Genomic DNA, 23,973 nt, shown 5'->3' with positions numbered 1-23,973 from the left:
ATGCACCCTGAGACCTGAAATAACTTCCCCCTCGGAGCCAAAGACCCAGGGAGTGAACATTTACTGAGCAACGGACATAGGACAGGACAGCATCTGGACATAAACACATAACATTAATGAAGACACAGGGAACACACGGGGAAGCAGACAGAAATAGGGAAGGCAATCAACAAAGGGAAGAAGTCCAGGTGAGTCCAATGAGCGCTGTTGCGCGTAATGAAGGTGACAGGTGTGCAGCCTGGCGCCCTCGAGCTCCAGAGAGGGAGAGCAGGCATGACACCCTGCCTATTTCTAGTTTCATGTTGCACCTCTGTACCCATCAAAAGTGAATACAGATGTAGGATTTTTACTGTATCACCCTGTTGTTGCAGGAAATGCAAACATCTAGCGTATTTGAAGTCTACAAAGGCTTCTAAAGTTTGTAATTTCCACTTAAAAATGTCAGACTTGATTTATGCATCAACCCCTACAAAAATGTAAATTAATTGTAATCCACACAATAATTGACATTTCCTGTTGCTGCAGGATTATTTGCCTGCTGTGAGAAAATGCTCAAAAGAAGATCCTATCAGTATGTACCGGGCATGTTCACAGCAAATGGTCATGAGGGAGGACTTTTGATCTACAAACAATCCCATCCCTGTTTTTCTCTTTGAGCGACCTGTCACAGCGCTCGGTGATGAATCTTCCTGGGTATTTTACCCCAGTTCCTCTGACACCACGATCATTCTAGTGTCAATAAGCAGTTTGGATGGAAAATTGTGTTCCATAGGATTTATTTAACTCCACACTGTACATGTTGGTCTTACCAGCTGTTTCATGCATTAAACTGGGGATGCACACCCACACACAGGGCCAGATCCTAGCTTGAGAACTGAATATGTAAACTGAACTTGCATTAATTATGCTTTAAGAAGATGGTCAAAGACTGCAAGAAGTGGAGATCTTCTGATCTTCTGATGATTGTTGCTGGTCTATGCACCAGCTGTCATGATGGATATGAGTTGTGCATTTGGGGCAACAGTTTGAGTTACTTGTACATATCTCATGTTAGGATTCAGCCAATAGTCTATATTCCCACCGGACACTGCAGATCACTCTGATGACTTCATATGCTGGACACTGTAGTCCTGTAATTTGTGGGAGACGGATTGGAAGAAACATCAAACGGTTCTTCTCCCTCAGCATGGGAAAACAGTGAGGAATGACTGAGTTTAGTGTTTCCAAAGGTTGGGTGGGTGTGAGGGGAGACACTACTGTAGCAAGACCCTGGTTGATCCATTGAAGGTATGCCAATCCACAGGTCTGGTAGGATTGATCATGCCCAGCCCTATTTTCTAGTTCACAATAGACTGCAAATTCAGCAGTTGGCACAGAGTGTTACTCTCCCCCACTGATTTCCACTTGAACATAATAAATACTACTTGACTACTGGTTATGTTACAGCCCACATGCTTTCACGTCATACCTGATCTAAGACAGTTTAATGTTGTACGTAATATAACAAGCCCCCAGATGAGGCAAAATATTGATCAATCAATATTATTGTGGCTATCAACCCCTTTCAGGTTTTAAAATAATTGAAAAGAAAACATATCCTTTTTTTTGCATATGCCATCAGTGATGCGTATCACAGTAGACTCTGCAAAGTTGACAGCTCAAACGGCAAGGGCACGAGGTTTCACGCAGAGTGGAAAGGTGGCACGCCAGACCTGTAGAGATGAGCCAACCCATGACAGCTCACTATAGACTCTGTCAGCTCTATTGAGCATCTATTTTGCTACTCTCTGGTTTCAGTGGAAATAATGTTATAGCAAGCCCATGGCTCAGTCGGTAGTACACCTGTGATGGCAATTCCAGCGCTCCTTTTCCATTCCCACCCTATCTGCCTCTCAAATTTCTTTCTTCCACTGTCTTGCAATGAGTGAGGCATTTCTCCCCACCCAGTAATTGGAGGACTCATTGTTTGGGTTATGTTATAGTGGATGCTCTGTCTACTGTTTCAGCATAGTGTTTAGTATACACACATCACAAATTGACCCCATAAGTTATTTACCACATTTGTAGGTAAACGCTTCACCAGAGATTGTGAAACCAACGACCTCTGTGTCACATCTGCTCCTGCCACGCCCTCTAGTGCTCATCCGGTGTCTCCTTGACCTGCCGCCACTCCCCCAGTGCTCTCTCCCTCTCTCTGTGTGTGTATGTGAGATTGTGTGGCCGGAGACAGGTGTGCTGGAGTCAGAGCAGATCCCCACCAGCTGCAACCTGTTCCATAATCAAGACCTCTACAAATACTCAGTCCTGCCACATCCACACTGGCAGATTGTAATCGCTGCCAGTCAGTCCATGGTTCTAGCCATTTGTTCCTGTTGTGGCTGTTTTTCCTTGCCTGATGCTGTTTTCCTCTCCGCTACAGTTCTGCCCACTCTGGTCCCTGTCTCCAGTTAGACTTCTTGTCGGTCCTGCTACTCTGTCCTGGATTCCCCACTCTACACTCCCTTGGATTCCCCTCAGGACCTGCTTACCCTGTCACCACACCTCTCGCTCCAGCCTCAGCATCCGCACCTGGTTTCCAGCAACCTGCCCGAGCTTCCCCTGGCCTGCACTCAATCTTCCCCCCCGTTTCAATAAATACCTTGGTTAACTCATCCCGGTCTCCTCATCTGAGTCTGCTCTTGGGTTCACCTGTTCTGCTCCACGTGACACTCTGCATCAATATGGAGTCTGTATTTGTCAGTTTCTAACTCAAACGTGCAGTTAATCTGTTATAGGCTGATTACAAGGACCCCATTATTCCCTGGAGTCAAGGATACACTACAGAAACTTGTATTTGAGGTTTAAAAAAGCTTCTGAAGTTTAATTTTCACTTAGAAATGTCAGATTTTCTCTTACAAAAAATGTATCAACCCTTACAAAAATGTCTTAATTATAATCCACATAATTCACATTTCCTGTTTTAGCAAACTGGCTCAAATTAAGATCCTACACAATATTGTTGGATCTAAGACTCTTGATTTACGGCCTCTGTGGATGATGAGTGGACCACATGTACGTACTTTTCTTAGTTAGCAATACCCAGAAATTCCGGAGTTTAGCAACTGACATATTTTAGATTAATTGTAACCTAAATTGCTTGCTTTTCTTGAAAGGGTTAGAAGTTTGTGTTGGCTGATCTCTTCCCTGGTGAGGGCAATATTGGTAGAAAGGGTAGTATACAGCAAATTTGTATATAGATGTATATATGTATATATTTTTTACACCACCTTAGTGTGTATGTCACCCACCTTGCATTAAACTAACACTTTTCAAAGTGTTGATAAACTAACACTCCAAGAGTGTTGGGTCCCTAACACCATGGGTGTTGAAATTTCAGAGTTAAATTAACACTTTAGAAGAGCTGCTGCTGTAACACTTTCTCAGTGTTAGGGAATCAACACCTGTGGTGTTACAGTGTTGTTTTAGCGCTGTAGGGTTTAAAGCCTTATTTGCAGATTTATTTCTGAGGGTGCCTTTCGAGTGAATTTTAGATGTACCTGTACCACCCATGACTGTGTTTGCTAGTGGTTGTGAAATAGTTCATTAATGGTTACACAGAGCATCTGCACTGACCCTGTCTTGCACTGAGTCTATGCATACTCACATGACTATACAGTACACACTATACATACACACACACACCCACACACTACACTGACACTCAAAACCCACACACGTTCATATACACTACATACACACACACACGCATACCGAAAACACACACACAAACACACGCATTTCATGATTAAATCTACCGCCTTTGCATTTGGAGCATGTGACAAATAAAATCTGATTTATATCATTCCTATTGGAATCGAAACAGAGTTAGGATATCCAACACCTGGACCTTTTACTCACCCGCAACCTGCAGATAGAATGACTGTCAAGGTAGGGAAGATTGATGAACGAGACTACCTAAACCAACTAAACAGGAACAACCATCTCAATAACAAGGGAAATAAGTCCAACCACTTAAAGATTGGATTAGTTTAGAAACATTTGTTATTTATCTTTGTGTAGTATAAGAAAATTGAATCAATCAATGTGCATATATATATATATACATATATATACATATATATACATATATATATATATATATATATACATATATATTTAACAAACTCATCTAAAAAGCAACCTGCAACAAAACATGCTGGGAAATATGGCAATGATACCCCTCCCATATCATTTTTATTCAATGTTACCGGTAATTAACTCAATTCAGTTGAGTTACAACAACACCACCTGGTGTTGGTTCCACTGTGATTCAAATAACACTTTATTTATTCACCGCAGGTGGCGTCAATTTCAATCCCACTGATGTTAACCCCACTAGAATCAACACTCAGATATAACACAACACATTTGACCTCAACACCGAGATTTTAACATCTGCAAATGTGTTGTGTAATGATGAAACGGGGAAGTCCAAATTATGGGATTTCATTCATTCATGAGTTGTTTCAGAAGTGTATGGTTTTGCTGTGTTTGTGTATGAAATTGAGAGCAGCAGGGAGGTTTTCCCTATCTTTAGTCCTAATCTCTTGTAGATTATGGGAGGATGAGTTAAAAAGGCAGTAAGTTTAAGTGTGTGTGTGTGTGTGTGTGTGTGTGTGTGTGTGTGTGTGTGTGTGTGTGTGTGTGTGTGTGTGTGTGTGTGTGTTTTGGGTTGGAAGTGTCTGCAGAGATAAAGATGTAACAGAATCCATTTCTATCTGCTAGGAAAGAATCTCAGTGGAAGGTTTAAAGTTTAACTGCAAGAGATGGTCAGAAATATTGATGATATTCACACCTATTAAAAATCCCAGAACAAATTATAATTATTCGTTTGAGTTATATATTTTGGACACCCTGCGATTTCAGGGACACATAATTCAGATTCAGAATGGGGTTGATCAAGGACATCCCCTTTCACCATGGGACTTAGGGAGACGTTTGTTAGAAAGAAAAAATAAATAAATATCAGTGTTTTCTTTAAAACAGAATTACTGGAGCCTTATAACTCTTCTCCCATCCTGGCGTGGAACTGTGAACTTTCCCACATGGAAAACAGGGATGAGGAATGTTGGCCCTAGATCCAGGACATCTGTTTTGCCTTGTCCAAGACCAAGGCATTAACACACGAGTCATACTGTATGTCCAGACTGGGGCAGCCTTTATGCTCAGACACTTTAGCAATTAGTTAAATTCCCCCTGAAGCTTAAGACAAGCTTTCCTGCAGGTCCAGGGTTACTTGTATCACAGCTGTATCACCTTTCTGAGAAATGGGCAGCCTGGCTGCTCAATTCAGAGCATTATGGTCGGTCCCATATGGGGTGTCACAGACGGAGAGAGAAATAAAAACTGTTAAAACCCCCTAAGGTCGATTCCCGCACCCACGCGGAAATGTAATTTGTATAATTGAAAAATCCCCATGAAAATCTGTCAGTTTAAGCTAGATATATCTGTTTTTTTTCATTGCATGTGTCTCAATCCACAGCATCCACCTACAGTATGTAACACTTTCACAGTGAAAGGTGACATAGCTAGAGCAGTGTTTGTCAGACCATGAGACATACCAAAAATCAGACTTCTTACAAAATCGTCTTCAGCCTACAAACTATTATGACCCCTCTATGGAAAGATGAGACTCCTTTTTGCTCTACGACCCCCACAAGCGTCTTGGAATCCGAACTGTTTGGGCTACACACTAATGTGACCCCTCTGTGGAAAGATGAGACTCTCACAAACACGTACATGTCAGTTGTTTTGCTCACACAAGACTCCTCTGTAGGTCGTCAGTATCGTTGTAAAAATACCCCCCCCCCCCCCCCCCCCCCACGCCCCTCATTAATATGCTGTTGAGTTTCTTTGTCTCAGATAGTAAATATTATTTTGTTGAGCAAATTAAACCAAATGTGTAGTCTTGCAGCACAATCCCTTTACAAACAAAGACATAGTCCCGTAGGCACTGTAACCATGGTTAGTCTGTTGTATCTCTAACTCAACAATTCATTGATTCCATTGGAAGCTGAGAGAGCAACATTCTCTTCACCACTATCACTCATCACTACCACCTACACACAGACACAGTGAGTAGGATCTGGTGTCTATGGAGTCTTCAGTTCTCGCTCTGTATTTCATAACACCATATCCATGGGAACGGTTGGAGTGAAGCGTGGCAAGGTGTACCTCTTATGGAAAACAGTCTCTAAACTCTTGTCTCAGCGGCGTTAACAGCATGTCAGGACTTCCCGGTTTGTGCCAGACACAGCCGTCGATCATGCACATCTGCTTGTTTGCTCATTTCGTTTTTCCCTTGGGATTTTTTATTTTCCGTTAATGGGAACAGGAAGGGCTGATTGACCAAGCTGCTGGAACAGCTGGGGAATCTTTCCACTTAGTGGGTGAGAGTGTAGTGAGTGCAATACCTGAGGTCATGAGGTGACTTGTTGGTTCATACAGACACATACATACACAAATTCACAGACACATGTGATCATGCAGTTGCATGCACACACACAGATCTCTCCCTCATGTGAAGCATAACCCATACACACATACACAAACACCTTATTTTCATTAGACAGCGCATCCCTCCATCTGCATACAGATGAACGTAGGTATTACTAAATGGTTGTGCCTGGTTTTGCTGTTGTAAAAAATTATTGAGATGCCAATAAGTAGTAGTAAACTCTGCCTCGCCCTGAGTTTGAGATATGGCATGCATTGCAGGGTCATATGTTTCCGATCTGATCTGTATTGTTACATTATGTTCCCAGCGCCTGCAGCACAATGAAATAGAAAGTCTTCAATCCAACTCTGAATTGTATCAATTATCATTATCCACAAGATAATGCTACAAACAAGTGACAAAATAAAATATAGAAGCTCGACAGTAGTTGACAATAATTAGGATGTCATTGAATAATCACATTGCCTCATACGTTTTGTTTAAGTAGCGTGTGGGGTTTTATGCTTGGCAGGATATCGCAGCAGATTTACTACTGCTTCATTGGCAGATCCCCAAGAAAGTGAGAGCAGTGAATAAAAAAGCTGAACATTTTCACAGGCCGTTTGGAGCCATCTGCACCCCAAGTCCCACACGCAACTTGTTACACACCCCGTCTAGACGCCCCAGCAGATTTATAGTGCCAGGCCCTGATATCAAAGTCTGTATGCGCTCCTTGACACAGATCTTGCATATGTAGGCAATAACCCGTGCCCCATACATGGCCATGTGTATTCTAAGATGATCAAAGAAAATCAAGAATTACATCATCAGTCGATCAATCCACATGAGTATTGCAGTCATGTTTTTCCATACAGTGATGTCATTATTTTATTCAATAGGATGTGGATCGAAGGTTCTGGGTTAGTTCTCTGGTAAAGCTACAGCAGATAAAGAGTAGAGAAGGGTCAGATTAATTCAAAATGGGTTTTCTTTACCTGAATTGTGTTCACCTGAAACTACATGTTGAAAGATAGTTCGATAGGGTACATACAGTTGGACTAGACATGATTCCACATGAACAAAAACATTTTTGGGGTCATGTAACAGAAAGATTTACATTTCTATCTGATCGGTAAAGATAACTAGAGAGAAACTGCATATTTGAGGCGTCACACTCTCTACTGAGTGGAGGTCAAAATGAGAGGGAAATACCATCTCCAAAAGCAGGACAGGCCCTGAGGCAAAGGCCTCAAGGGGGCCACTATACCACCAGTCTCCCCCCTCCCCCTGCACACTTGCACGCCCATGACAGAGGCCTGTCCAGCCACACATCCCCCACACCAACAGAGGCCTGTCACTTTCTTTCTGTTAAGCAGCCCCATAGCAGAGGACCCATAAAGCATCCGCCCCCTCCACCTCATGACCCTGACTGGGGCCAAGTAGTAACAGATGTCCCATTCAAAATTCTCCACGTGTCTAAGGTGACCTCTTCTTTGAGTTCTGGGGGAAGTGTGACTCCACAGATAACAGTTTTTCTCAGGTTGACAGCAATGATGATTTAAATGCCCGAAGTAGCTAACTTATTTTACTTACAGTAAGATTAGTTAAGAATACTGCCGACAACAGTTACTGTGTAAGTTGTCTCGCGTTCCGATACCTCCAAAATCACGTAGTTTTCACGCCTCCCTTGGAGGTCTGGAGAATTGTGTATTGGAAAAGCGGTTTGACTGGTCTCCCAGCAGCAATATTTTAATTGGATGTTACATTTCAAGAACCCTCCCCCCACACACTTGATGAAGGGGGTGGTACATTTTATGCTCGACACTGTTTTCCGACCAGGTAGGATGGAGTGATGGAGTCCAGGTGGGCCTAATGGTGAAGTGCAGGTGTAGATGATGATGAATGTCAGGGGTGCGTAATGATGAATGCCAGGGGCACGTAATGATGAATGCCAGGACCGGTGGTTAGTAAACTGGCGACGTTGAACACCGGAGGGGAGGAGCGGAAGTAGACATGACAGTTGGACCTTTTCTTAAAATGTCACTCCTTTAAATTAACACAAAGGCCACACTTGAGCTTTAACATGACAATTTTGTCATTGAACCAGTATTTTTTAGTCCTTTATTATGACAGCTAATGCATATTTTCTTGTTTTTATCCCATTTCCTATAAAAGGGGAAGTGACAGGGGAAGGAGGCTGCTTTTCGGAAGTGGTGTGGAACGGTTCGGGCTGCGGTCTCTCCTACCAGTTCCAATTTCTGTATTGAAGTGGTGTGGAATGGTTGGTGAGCTGCGGTCACTCATACCAGTTCCAGTTTCTGTATTGAAGTGGTGTGGAATGGTTGGCCAGCTGTGGTCACTCATACCAGTTCCAGGTTCTGTATTGAAGTGGTGTGGAATGGTTGGCCAGCTGTGGTCACTCATACCAGTTCCAGGTTCTGTATTGAAGTGGTGTGGAATGGTTGGCCAGCTGTGGTCACTCATACCAGTTCCAGGTTCTGTATTGAAGTGGTGTGGAATTGCTGGCCAGCTGTGGTCACTCATACCAGTTCCAGGTTCTGTATTGAAGTGGTGTGGAATGGTTGGCCAGCTGTGGTCACTCCTATCAGTTCCTGTATTGGCCGTCACAGCTACAGCTTCCAAGGCTACAAGGAAGATCATAATGAAGCACCTGGGTATGCAGCAATGAGTTGCGGTGGTGAAATGTCCTGACAGGGACAACATCCGACTGGTAGGGTAGAAGGTGTCTTCTGACCCTGTAGAGACGTTTTCAAGGACCGTCATATTCTGTGAGAGAATTTAAGACTGACCTTTGCTGTCCAAGGTTTTTCACCAGTTCCTTGGGGAGAAATCTGTGCATTCAGCAGGAGCAGAGGACACACTGGGAAATAGGCTTTTGGACATGTACCCCTCAGAGACACCCAAGCACATAAAACTGCACATTATCTCAGCCTTGAAAGATTAGTAATCTAATCTCAGAGTTGTGATGGCTACTTCACCACTGGGAATGGGGATAGACTTTAAGGAAGTCAATCATGTAGTCAACTACGGACCACCTCAAGATCTTGAGTCCTACATACAGCCATATGGAAGAGCGGGTAGGAACGGCACAAGATAACATTCCTTTATCCAATACCATGGAAGACAGCTTGTTGCACTTTCAGATAAGATGAGACAGTATGTGTCAAACAGTACCAGCTACAGGCAGGTGAAACTGTTACAGCTCCTTGACGATAAGGTCACAAAACCAATATCACCAAACATGACTGCTGTCACAATTGTGCTACCTCATCCATCTGTAAGGGTGTATGTGAGGGCAATTCAAGTCCTTTGGAGAGGCATGCAGGACAACAATTACAACCAAGCAGAGGCGATTTTAGCATGTAAATCTTGGTGGGGCCCCAAAAAAAAGTGGGATGCCTGCCAGCAATGCCGCTACACAACACAACACTAAACAATACATTAATTGCACTATCATGGTCACAAATGGTGCCGACAAACTGTTAGGGCCTACATAAAGCTGTCCCAACAGCAGTCCCAACTTACCACTGCTACACCTGGCTATCAGCGGAGCCTTGTCTGGCAGCGAAACAGTTCATTCAGCCTCATTTACTGCCTTTAAAAAAACACAGCTGATATGGCTGACTTGTTTAAACAAATGTGGTTTCTAATGACAATTGAGATGTACAAACTATGGCACAAGTGGATAAGAGGCAATCCGACGGACGTAGTCAGTATATCTATTAGTTTAGAAATGTACATTGACATAAATCAGAACATGGGCTGCTCGTCGTCCCCTTATGCCATAGTTTGTCCAAATATCAGGTATGTCTTTTTAAAGGCAGTAAATGAGGCTGAATGAACTGTTTTGCTGCCAGACAAGGCTCCAATGATGCCAGGTGTAGTAGTGGTAAGGTGTTGGGACTGCTGTTGGGACTTTTGTAGGCCCTAATAGTTTGTTGGGACCGTTTGTCACTGTTATATTGCAATTAATGTATTGTTTAGTGTTGTGTAGTTGCTTTGATGGCATGCATCTAAGAAAATGTTGGGGAGTTTGCCCCACCAAAATTGACATGCTAAAATCTCCACTACAAAAGAGAGAACAGTTTGTTCTTCTCACGGTGTTCAGTTTGTGGTTCCTGATCCACAACACTAGTTCCTCATAGTCCAATTTGTGCAACAGGTTTATTTGTAAGTTCTGGAAGTTTGGGTAGAACCTGCCAGGTGTCAAAGCAAAAACCTTCTGATCAAGATGCCCACTTACTATGGTTGATGTCTTCAGATCTACTTGAGACTGAGTGCTTTCCAGACCCTGTCTTCAGACCACAGTCTTTATCTGTGCATGAGGTCCGTCTGCTCTCCAATGGTCCTGCTGACTTTCTGTGCAATGTCAAACTGGACTTGATGTTGATGTTGGATGAGGTCTTTTGTGAGGCGCACATGGGGTTTGAGGTTCTTGCATCTAACACTTTGGTATTGCTCTGGGCCAACATATACCAGTTCTTTCCAAAGGACCTCTAAGTATCTGTGACTTTGTACCAGAAGTAGTTGTAACATTGACCTTATGTAACATCCTTCGTTAAAGGAAGACCAAGGTGAAGCGTGGTAGGCATACATTTTCTTTCATTATAAATGTTCCACCAATAAACAATAAACAACTCAACGAACGTAAAGGTAGGAGTGCAACATATGCAACACAAAAAGACAAGATCCCACAACTGAAGGTGGGAAAAAGGGCTGCCTAAATATGATCCCCAATCAGAGACAATGATAGACAGCTGCCTCTGATTGGGAACCATGTTAGGCCAACAAAGAAAAAGAAAACATAGATATACAAAAACTAGAGTACCCACCCAAGTCACACCCTGACCTAACCAAAATATAGAGAATAAACAGGGATCTCTAAGGTCAGGGCGTGACAGTACCCCCCCCCCCCCCCCCCCCCCCCCCCCCCAAAGGTGCGGACTCCCGGCCGCAAACCTGAACCTATAGGGGAATAGGGGAGGGTCCGGGTGGGCATCTACCCTCGGTGGCAGCTCCGGTTCGGGACGTAGCCCCCGCTCCCTACGCTGATCCCTCCGCTTCTGTGGAACCGGACCGTAGATCGTCGCCGGAGACTCCGGACCGTGAATCGTTGCCGGAGGAACCGGACCGTGGATCATCGCCGGAGGCTCTGAACTGGGAACCACCGCTGGAGGCTTCGGACTGGGAACCCCCGCCGGAGGCTCTGGAGTGCAGCTCGTCGCCCAAGACTCTGGACTGCGGCTCGTCGCCGGAGGATCCGGACAGCGGACCATCGCCACAGGCTCCGGACTGGGGACAGTTGCTGCAGGCTCCTTGCCATAGATCGTCGCTATGGGCTCCGGGCCATGGATCGTTACTGGAGGCTTCGTGCCATGGATTACCACTACAGGCTTTGTGCCATGGATTATCACTAGAGGTTCCGGGACGCGGATTATCACTGGAGGCTCCGTGCCATGGATCATCACTACAGGCTCTGGGCCATCGATCATCACTGGAGGTTTCGTGAAATGGATTCGCTGCCTCTATCTCCTCCTTCGGCCCTTGTCCATGGTCCTGCTCCCTCCAGGATTTCCTCCCAGGTCCAGTCCTCCTGACCACGCTGCTTGGTCCGTTGGTGGTGGGATCTTCTGTAACGTCCGTCGTTAAAGGAAGACCAAGGTGCAGCGTGGTAGGCGTACATTTTCTTTAATTATAAATGTTCCACCAATAAACAATAAACAACTCAACGAACGTAAAGGTAGGAGTGCAACATATGCAACACAAAAAGACAAGATCCCACAACTGAAGGTGGGAAAAAGGGCTACCTAAGTATGATCCCCAATCAGAGACAACGATAGACAGCTGCCTCTGATTGGGAATCATACTGGGCCAACAAAGAAAAAGAAAACATAGATATGTAAAAAGTAGAGTACCCACCCTAGTCACACCTGTGATCTAACCAAAATATAGAGAATAAACAGGGATCTCTAAGGTCAGGGCGTGACACGTTTTAAATAAAAGCAAAATACGATTTTAATATCTGAGACTGACATCATGCATTATACTACATATTTGCAATGATAAACTTTGTGGATAAACTTTGTGTACTGTATGTGCCACATAAAATGGTCTTTATCAGTTAATTCATTGTCAAGGAAAACTAACTACACTTAGAAAAAAGGGTTCCAAAAGGGTTCTTCAACTGTCCCCATAGGAGAACACTTTTGGGTTCCATGTAGAACCCTATATGGAGTTCTACATGGAACCAAAAAGGGTACTACCTGGAACTAAAAATGGTTCTTTAAAGGGTTTCCCTATGATGACAGCCGAAGAACCCTTTTAGGTTGTAGATAGCATGATAGCATAGATGAATTAGGCTACAATTGTCCATATGATCAACTGAAAATATTACAAATGTGAGCCTGTAGGACATGTGCAACAGTGTTTTCGACCTATATGATAAGTCTATGAAGAGTGTAATGATTAACACTGGGTTAATAAACAAACAAACAAAAGTTCACCTGTAGCTCCCACACTGTTGCACCTACGACCCTAATCTAGTGAGCACCTCCGCCCAAGCAAGGCATTTGATTGGTTTGACGTGTTGTGAGGCGTCACTGATTTACACCGGGTTCCCAACACTTTTTTAGCTGACTTTGTGCCATGGACTTCCCCAGGCTTCCTGTTTAGAGAAGCCTGGTTCTCCACTAGGCTACTGTGTAAATTACACACAGGCTTAAAGCACTGTCCATCAGGACCACAGAGTGCGAACCTTATGAAAATCATCCACTCACACAGCATGCGGTGAGATTTCAATTAAGCGGAGCAAATGGATTTTGAAATAAATGGACATGCAGTGTGCCTGTTTTATCTCATGACTCACACTGGAAAAGGCTGCATCAACGGCTGCTGCTCCTGCTGTGTAATCTCCTTAATAGAAAGCTCATATAAAACAAGACCATAATTGCGTCGCCCACAGACAAACGATTATTCACCAGACCGCAAAAGACTTCCAGAAACCTGGGGGGGACACTTCCTGAATAACCCACACACACACATGTCTGCATGTCTCACACACAGACATACACACACACACACCACTGCACCTTTCACAGACATAAGAATGCACATATACACAGACACGCACACACACACTTTCCTATTTTCTAAAGCACATTGTCCAGTCAGTTCACTGATCTAGAGTCTGGAAAAATGTTTTTGGCTCTATGCCATTCATACATCATACATGGGCTCTAAGCCCTGTAGCCCCAGGTGACCAAAGAGGTGGATGACTCCTCCACATGTTCTATTACTCATCAGTTATTCAACCCAGCTAATGCTCTCCTTGCTCTGTCTGTCTCCCAATCCTCCATCTCTATCACACAGACCCAGCCTTGGGTCAAACTGGCAAACCCAGAAGTTTCAGCATGCATGAAGTATGTTAATATTCGTTCCCTATAAACCATAATTGGTTCCCTTTAGCGAGTCAGCCAAGCTGAGCAATGAGAGCCATCTGTCGCTAAATAAAGAACGAAGCCTGGCAGAGGGAGAACAATGAAGCCACAGTTGTTGGATAAGTATTATGACAGTATTGCATTCTGATTGAGATCATCCTGCTTCTTTCCCATTTATTTCAAATGTACATTGGCTTCATAGAAGTCATTCATTCATTTGGTATGATAAACGTATTATTCCACATTCTCTTATTCATATTTCATAAACACTTTATTCAATTACCTGGATGTCAAATTGAATTAGGCAATTGAATTGAGTATGTTTTCAAGGGTTTGACCTTAATAACCAAAATGTTTACAATAAAAAATATAAATCTATAAATATCTCCAAAATGATCAGGAACAACTAAACACAATAAATGTAAGTGTCACAAGGTTTGATCACGTCATCAATAATCTCAATTGACTGTCAAGAAGACTTATATATTTATAAATATGGACACAGTAATCAATTATCTAAATAGCAGCAACAACTCATTCAAAGATCCAAGATCAGTTTCATCCAGGTAAAAATAAATGAATCTCTCATTCTTACCTTTAGCAGACCAGACAGTTTAGAGCTACGCCACCACAGCCTTCAGCACCAGCTCACACAAATTGCCTCGTTGGAACCCAGCACATTAAATAAAGGGGAATGAAAGGATGTCCACTTTGAAGACTGTTCCGGAACCTCTCTCCTTGTGCTCGAACCTGATGACACTTCTGTTCCGAAAAGCCCCTCTGCCACTGATAGCTCAGGCGCCTGCTCTCCTCACCTAGACCCTACAGAGGATCCGAGCTAGAGAGAGAGTGGGAAAGAAAGAGAGAGGAGGATAAAAGGCCTTTTAAACTGAGAGAGAAGCATTCTGGTCAGACCCCCATTCCTCAGCTACAGCCCTTAAATAGCTGTCCCTTTCCCTCCCTCCTCTCTTTTCTCTCCCCCTCCCTCCCTCTTTCTTACTGTTGGAGTTAGCTGGGCTGCTGCATTGAAGTGGTATGTTGTTGTTCTTACTGGCAACCGGTGGTGGAAAAAGTACCCAATATTCATACTTGTGTAAAAGTAAAGTTATGTTAATAGAAAAGGACTCAAGTAAAAGTGAAAGTCACCCAGTAAAATACTACTTAAGTAAAAGTATAAAAGTATTTGGTTTTAAATATACTAAAGTATCAAAAGTAAATGTAATTGCTAAAAATATAGTTAAGTATCAAAAGTACACTCCAACACTCAGACATAATTTACAAACAAAGAATTTCTGTTTAGTGAGTCTGCCAGATGAGATGTGGTAGGGATGAAAAGGGATTTTCTCTTGATAGGTGTGTGAATTGGACCAGTTTCGTGTCCTGCTAAGCATTCCTAATATAACGAGTACCCTTGGGCATCAGTGAAAATGTATGGAGTAAAAATTACATTATTGTATTTAGGAATGTAGTGGAGTAAAAGTAAAAGTAGTCAAAAATATGAATAGATAAGTAAAGTACAGATACCCAAAAAACGACTTAAGTGGTACTTTAAAGTATTTTTAATTAAGTACTTTAAATGACTGCTGGCAACTCAGGACAAAGAGTGAAAGAGAGGGAGAGAGTGACTGTATGTGAGAGAGAAAAATAGAGGGAGAAGACAGAGGATGGAAAAAAATAGGGAGAACAGTCACAGTAAAGCAGTAGAGTGGTACTGAATGAGCCAAGTTAATCCAAATGAAACCTGGTATCAAACACATAAGGGGCTAAAAGAATCAGCTCTCACGTGTCTGATTAAAATCAAATACACAAAGCAACACATCTATGAATGCATGATGGACTTCCATTCAATAGGTTGAGACTCCCGTAGCGAGTCCATACACATGACCCCCCAACTGCCCCAAAGCAGGGCATTCAATAGGTTGAGACTCCCGTAGCGAGTCCATACACATGACCCCCCAACTGCCCCAAAGCAGGGCATTCAATAGGTTGAGACTCCCGTAGCGAGTCCCTACACATGACCCACCAACTGCCCCAAAGCAGGGCATTCAATAGGTTGAGACTCCCGTAGCGAGTCCCTACACATGACCCCCCAACTGCCCCAAAGCAGGGCATTCAATGGCGCCATGGCAACTGTTGCCCATTCGTTACTGACCACAGGTCTCGACTATAGCCCTGTGATAACTAAGTCCCTTCAGTCATCTGTTGCCCATCTTAATCCAGGTTCCCCAGACAAAATAGACTTGGAGTGAGATATCCAGCCTCCCTGCCATCCATCACTCTCCTTGTCTCCCTACACAGACAAATCCTTAGACACAAAGACAGACAGAGGGACAGAGAGACCGAGAGAGGGAGAGACACACCCACATGCATGCACATGTATTCACACACACACACATCAGGCGGGAGACAAGGCTGATTCTCCCACTGATAATACACACACAGCTCATCTTCTCCATCCACAACCTCTGTTATACAGTAAAGTACTGGGTGGCTGCAGTCAGCTGAAGGGACATTCTTCAAAGTTGCATTTAGCTTACTAGATAAGAGTTAATGAACTTCAAAGTTGAAATAATGCAGAAATGCCCCAGGATGGCTAGATACCTGATTCTGGGTATGTCCCCCACCAAATTAGAGGGCGAAGACAGACGATGGAAAAATGCATGTGGGTATATTGAGTATTGAGTTGCATTTTCATTCAAGACAACTGTATATGACTCATTCCATTTATGCACGTCCCAAATAATGACAAAAGCATATGGTGAGTAGCTGCCACTTATAAAACAACCCAAATCTATCAGAGAACAAAATGATGGGGGATTTTCTCCCCTCGTCATCTCTAGTCCTGACCGATGAGTTTTATCTCTGACAGAGATACACTTTCATTTGTTTAACAGATGCTGTGAGGCTGAAAAAGGCAGGAAACAGACACATTTTTTGCCGTTGTGTCGAAGCATCGGGGAATGGGGAAAAAGCGGATTTTATGGGAACATGAGTGGTGTTTTGTGTCGGTGATTTGAGCTGTAAAATACAACCCCGCAAACCCCATATACTGTAAAAGTCCACATCCGATGGACACAGTTAGTAGGCATGTAAATGCTGATGAGATCACATGTCATAAGGACAGTATAGTATTTTAACTGTAGACTTGCCTTAGGGGGGGTCACCTTTGTTAATTTGTACCATATGTTTATGAAGTCCTCAGAAGGGAGGCAGAAGGAAAAAGGAGGATGAAATACTTGTACTTTTACATTGAGGGGACACCTCTCATCATTATCCACTCTTATAGGTCTATACTGTAATTATAATTATGTCTATTTTCTGCTTTTGAACAGTAATGGTGAATGTACAATGATTCACTTTTTTATATGGTTAAAAACAGCTGTCTCAAATTGACATGCTTGTTGACAGAGGGTTCCAAACAAATGCTACCCCTGGTTCTGGTCTCTACCACCTATTTGTAATCGCTTCACTGGTCTCAATTACGCAATTACAGTTCAACTGAGCGCATATCACCTAAACAGACTAACTGTGCTCTGCGTGGAAGCCAAGCCAAGCGCAAATGCCCCATTAATTTCCAAGAGGAGCCAAATTCAACACTTTGTTTTATATTGAACACTTCCTCTTCATCATTAATATAACATAGCTGGGAGCGGAACACATCCCTGGAGATATCCTTTCTGTTTCTTGTCGAAAATATATTTCCTAACTGATTGATTTTTCCCTCAGTTTCCCTCAGGTTCATCTGATGATCGTATTACCCAAAAATATATTTCCTAACTGATTGATTTTTCCCTCAGTTTCCCTCAGGTTCATCTGATGATCGTATTACCCAAAAAGATTTCCAAGAGGAGCCAAATTCAACACTTTGTTTTATATTGAACACTTCCTCTTCATCATTAATATAACATAGCTGGGAGCGGAACACATCCCTGGAGATATCCTTTCTGTTTCTTGTCGAAAATATATTTCCTAACTGATTGATTTTTCCCTCAGTTTCCCTCAGGTTCATCTGATGATCGTATTACCCAAAAAGATTGCGATTCAGTTATTTAATCAAGAACACCTTGTAGGTCGTAAATGCTGTTGTAATTGATTATGACATAGCCTGAACAAATACTTGGCCCCTCAACCTGCTAATGATAACTGACTGATGCACAGACAGAAAAAAAGCACATCTTCATAGGTCTCTAATATCCATTGTCATAAACTTGGATTCTCTATTTAGAGATTATACAGTTTATGCTATTTAGCACACGCTTTTATCCAAAATGACTTAGTCATGCGTGCATACATTTTACATACAGGTGGTCCCAGGAATTGAACCCAATACGCTGGCACTGCAAGTGCCATGCTCTACCAACTGAGATACAAGGGACTATATGAAGACAGGTTGACGTTATTTCAATAGACACTATATTCAATAGACCAATAGACCGAAGCTTATTAATTACTTAAAAATCATACAATGTGATTTTCTGGATTTTGTTTTAGATTCTGCCTCTCACAGTTGAAGTGTACCTATGATAAAAATTACAGACCTCTACATGCTTTGTAAGTAGGAAAACCTGCAAAATCGGCAGTGTATCAAATACTTGTTCTCCCCACTGTATATACTCATTGAAATAAGTCAGTTCTCAGTGAACTCATACTGTACCTATAGAGTTCAATTTCAAATTGAGGCATTACAAAGAAAACCTTATCAAGTAGACATGAATCGGTTATGGTGATTTATATACCATTCAAATGATCCCAAATGCACCACTATGTTTCGCACAACTTCCTTCACACTGTAGAGGGCACGACAATAGAAAGGGGTCATCAATTATCTTTAACACCGATCCTAGTCCTACCATCCACATAAGGAATAGGTCATAGGAGTAATGTTGTAGCAATCAAGACTTCCAACATGTCACTTCCTGCTCATCACAAACAGTTACGCTAGTTAGTGCAGTCTGTTGACAAATGTAAACATTTACACACATACTCGTGCTCACTGTTTTTATCTTAACCCTAAAACATATACATTAGGCATTCATGTACTGTAAACACACACTATAACTTTAGCCATTTTAAGTGCTACCATTAACTCAGACTTCTCTCTCAAAAATAAAAGTATTTCAAGTCTTTGGGGATGACTTCATCCTCAGCCATTTAATGGATCTTCCATAAACACACTGTCACTATGTAAACACAAACAGAGTCAAATCAGACACATTGCTTCTCTCTGCTCCCAACAACCCTCTTCTCTGGAAGTGGAGTCATTGTGTATCTAAACACAATCACAACAATGGAAACGGAAGCTTAACCCAAGACCACAGAGGACGTGGACACATTTAATCTTAGTTTTGCTCAATACCAACTGTAGAAAAACACAGGGGCATGGGGCTCATGACGTTCTTTTCTTTTGTGTCCATCCAGGATTTGTCTGTACTTGTTGTAGCTCGCATTCCAGAAGAGGTGATCATTTGACATTGGGGCGTTATAAATATTTACATATCATAAACAAACACTAATGAATGGCTCGTGAAGTCACATAAATTAAAATCTCCCTGGGCTGCCTGAGCAAAATGAGGAGACAGTCTGTTGGAGTGCACTAGAGAGGGGGACAGTCCCTGTAGACATGGGACGTTTATTTGGTGGTGAGGTGAGAGGGTTACCCTGTTGTCTCTTTTTATTGAACGGAGGTGAAGGCTTCACATGTGTTTGACACGTATACCGTGACCTCTCTGAAGGGTAGCGTGTCTTGTTTGTATGTAAGCCACCTCCAACTTGCAAGTCATCACTATAGGTAATGTAACCAAAAGGTTGACTTCACAACAGTCAGGACCCTCGTAGTATGTCACCAAGCACTTGATAAGTTGATGTGTAAGTGTTGGGCTAAAACAAAAATGTGCACACTGTGGGGGTCCCTCAAAAATGGATTTAGAACACATGATGTGTACTGTATAAAGTAAAGGTGTGATACAAGGGCCTACTGTAGGACAAAAGGTTGAAACAGGCTAGTGCCCAGACACATTCACAAGCTAAATCTGCCAAACAGATGGCAAGACTAATAAACAAATCAAAAGTCTCTTTAAAACAACACAGGTGTTCTTGTGTCTGAGTCATAAGTAAACCTTGCAGATACAGTCCATCCTGCTGAAGTCAAACATGGATGTCCATTCAAGATGCAGGGCCTAACAACTCCCTGTCACAGTCAAAAGGAGACTTGAGCTGGATTAGCGGGTAGATCATGGTATTAGAGAGGACAAGGGAGTTAGGAGAGGGATGTACACCTTCAGGTATTTGGTTATGGTTTACATTAAATTGCACAGATACAGTGGGAAGAAAACGTTTGTGAACCCTTTAGAATTACCTGGATTTCTGCATAAATTGGTCATAAAATGTTATCTGATCTTCATCTAAGTCACAACAATAGACAAAAACAGTCTGCTTAAACTAATAACACACAAACAATTATAATTTTTCATGTCTTTATTGAACACACAGTGTAAACATTCACAGTGCAGGTTGGAAAAAGTATGTGAACCCTTGGATTTAATAACAGGTTGACCCTCCTTTAGCAGCAATAACCTCAACCAAACGTTTTCTGTAGTTGCGGATCAGACCTGCACAATGGTCAAGAGGAATTTTGACCATTCCTCTTTATGAAACTATTTCAGTTCCACAATATTCGTAGGATGTCTGGTGTGAACTTCTCTCTTGAGGTCATGCCACAGCATCTCAATCGGGTTGAGGTCAGGACTGACTGGGCCACTCCAGAAGACGTATTTTCTTCTGTTCAAGCCATTCTGTTGTTGATTTACTTCTGTCTGTCTGTCTTTATTTATGTATTTTATTTAACCTTTATTAAACTAGGCAAGTCAGTTAAGAACAAATTCTTATTTACAATGACGGCCTACCAAAAGGCAAAAGACCTCCAACGGGGACGGGGGCTGGGATTAAAAATAAATAAATAACATATAAATTTAGGACAAAACACACATCACGAGAAGAGAGACAACACTACATAAAGAGAGACCTAAGACAACAACATAGCAAGACAGCAACACATGACAACACAGCATGGTAGCAACACAACATGACAACAACATGGTAGCAAAACAACATGGTACCAGCACAAAACATGGTACAAACATTATTGTGCACAGACAACAGCACAAAGGGAAAGAAGGTAGAAACAACAATACATCACACAAAGCAGCCACAGCTGTCAGTAAGAGTGTCCGTGATTGTGTCTTTGAATGAAGAGATTGAGATAAAACTGTCCAGTTTGAGTGTTTGTTGCTGCTCTTTCCAGTCGCTAGCTGCAGAGAACTGAAAAGACAAGTGACAAAGGGATGTGTGTGCTTTGGGGACCTTTAACAATGTGACTGGCAGAATGGGTGTTGTATGTGGAGGATGAGGGCTGCAGTAGATATCTCAGATAAGGGACATAAGAGGGTTTTATTAATAAGCATCAACCAGTGGGTCTTGCGACGGGTATACAGAGATGACCAGTTTACAGAGGAGTATAGAGTGCAGTGATGTGTCCTATAAGGAGCATTGGTGGCAAATCTGATGGCCGAATGGTAAAGAACATCTAGCCGCAAGAGAGCACCCTTACCTGCCGATCTATAAATTATGTCTCCGTAATCTAGCATGGGTAGGATGGTTACCTGAATCAGGGTTAGGTTGGCAGCTGGGGTGAAAGAGGAGCTATTACGATAGAGGAAACCAAGTCTAGATTTAACTTTAGCCTGCAGCTTTGATATGTGCTGAGAGAAGGACAGTGTCTAGCCATACTCCCAAGTACTTGTATGATGTGACTACCTCAAGCTCTAAACCCTCAGAGGTAGTGATCACACCTGTGGGGAGAGGGGCATTTTCTTACCAAACCATATGACCTTTGTTTTGGAGCTGTTCAGAACAAGGTTAAGGGTAGAGAAAGCTTGTTGGACACTAAGAAAGCTTTGTTGCGGAGGATTTAACACAAAATCTGGGGAGGGGCCAGCTGAGTGTAAGACTATCATCTGCATATAAATGGATGAGAGAGCTTCCTACTGCCTGAGCTATGTTGTTGATGTAAATTAAGAAGAGTGTGGTGCCTAGGATTGAGCCTTGGGGTACTCCCTTGGTGACAGGCAGTGGCTGAGACAGCAGATTTTCTGAATTTATAACCTGCACTCTTTGAGAGAGGAAGTTAGCAAACCAGGCCAAAGACCCCTCGGAGACACCAATACTCCTTAGCCGGCCCACAAGAATGGAATGGTCTACCGTATCAAAAGCTTTGGCCAAGTCAATAAAAATAGCAACATGACATTGCTTAGAATCAAGGGCAATGGTGACATCATTGAGGACCTTTAAGGTTGCAGTGACACATCCATTACCTGAGCGGAAACCAGATTGCATACCAGAGAGAATACTATAGACATAAAGAAAGACAGTCAGTTGATTATTGACAAGTTTTTCCAAAATGTTTGATAAACAGGGCAAAATAGAAAAAGGCCTATAACAGTTAGGATCCGCTTGATCTCCGCCTTTAAATAAAGGATGAACCATGGCTGCCTTCCAATTCATGGGATCCTCCCTAGAAAGGAGAGACAGGTTCAAAAGGTCGGAGATAGGCTTGGCAATGATAAGAGCAGCAATCTTAAAGAAGAAAGGGTCTAAACCATCTGACCCAGATGTTTTTTTGCAGTTAAGTTTCAGGAGCTCCTCTAGCACCTCGGACTCATTGACTGCCTGCAGGGAGAAACTTTGTAGTGGGGCAGGGGGAAAATAGGGAGAAGCATTGGGGATAGTCGCATTAGAAGGGGTGGGAGATGAGGAAATGTTAGACGGGCAAGGAGGCATGGCTGAGTCAAATAGGAATCCTGACTTAATCAAGTGGTGATTAAAGAGCTCAGCTATGTGCTTCTTGTCAGTAACAACCACATCATCAACATTAAGGGACATTGGCAACTGTGAGGAGGATGGTTTATTCTCCAAGTCTTGAACAGTTTTCCAGAACTTCTTGGGGTTAGACCCACAGAGAGAGAACTGCTCCTTAAAGTAACTAACTTTGGCATTCTGGATAGCCTAAGTGCACTTATTTCCCTGAAAGATAGCCAGTCAGCTTGAGTATGTGTGTGCTGAGCCTTTTGCCAAATGCAATTCTTTAGGTGGAGTAACTCTGTAAGATCACGTTCGAACCAGGGGCTGAACCTTTTTTTAAATCTCATTTTCTTTATGGGGGCGTGCTTGTTAACAAAACCACTGAAAATATTAAAAAAGAAGGTCCAAGCGTCTTTGACAGAAGGGAACAAGCTGATTCTACACCATTTTACAGAGGCCAGTTCATGAAGGAAGGCATGATCATTAAAGTTTTTTAGCAAGCATCTATGACAAATCAGGACATGTTGTTTCACTGAGTAGCCATTACAAACACAGGCTGTAAAACAGTGATCACTAAGGTCATTACAGAAAACACCAGACTGATACCTATCAGGATTATTTGTGAGGATAAAATCAAGAAAAGCAGCCTTTTCTGGATGTTTGGAGTCATACCTTGTGGGATTGGTAATCTGAGTAAGATTTAGGGAGTCCCATTGCTTTGGGACTTGGTCAGGTGGTTTAAGCATGTTCCACTTTAGGTCACCTAGCAGGACAAATTTAGACTTGGTGTAAGGGGCCAGGACAGAGCTTAGGGCAGGTAGGGTACAGGCCGGTGCTGTTGGAGGACGATAGCACCCAGCAACAGTCAACAAAGAGATATTTGAAAGTTTAGTACTTAAAACCAGCAAATCAAATTGTTTGGGGACAGACTTGGTGAAGACAACCGAGTACTGAAGGTGTTCCTTGGTAAAGATTGCCACTCCCCCACCTTTGGGAGATTTGTCTTGCCGAAAAAGGTTATAACCAGAAAGGTTAACATCAGTATTCAAAACACTCTTCCTTAACCACGTTTCAGTAATGACCAACACATCTGGATTGGAGCTGTGAACCCACACTTTCAACTGATCCAGAGAGAGACCAGACAGGGGGAGACAGGCCAGGGCAGACAATGTACAGATCGCCAGG

General features: G+C 42.7%; 1 protein-coding gene and 1 pseudogene across 14 annotated transcripts in view; both read right to left on the bottom strand.

Moving 5' to 3' along the window:
* Window positions 1–14,876, bottom strand: part of tnca (tenascin Ca) — a 41,757-nt gene extending 26,881 nt beyond the window's left edge. For 11 of the 14 annotated variants that reach the window (XR_016495931.1, XM_021602184.3, XM_021602187.3 and 8 more), the window contains exon 1: window positions 14,528–14,875. The gene's annotated coding sequence lies outside the window, so the exon portion shown is untranslated. Of the gene's footprint in view, window positions 1–14,527 lie in introns of all 14 variants that reach the window. The other 3 variants (XM_090234248.1, XM_090234253.1, XM_090234254.1) reach the window with 1 other exon arrangement.
* LOC149983207 (uncharacterized) overlaps window positions 11,455–23,973 on the bottom strand; it is a 44,112-nt pseudogene continuing 31,593 nt past the window's right edge.

Source organism: Oncorhynchus mykiss, chromosome 5, assembly GCF_057628025.1.
Source record: "Oncorhynchus mykiss isolate SJ-2025 chromosome 5, ASM5762802v1, whole genome shotgun sequence".
In the NCBI taxonomy this organism is placed as follows: Eukaryota; Metazoa; Chordata; class Actinopteri; order Salmoniformes; family Salmonidae; genus Oncorhynchus; species Oncorhynchus mykiss.
Note: the sequence above shows the minus strand (reverse complement) of the source record. Positions and strands in the feature narration are given on the sequence as shown.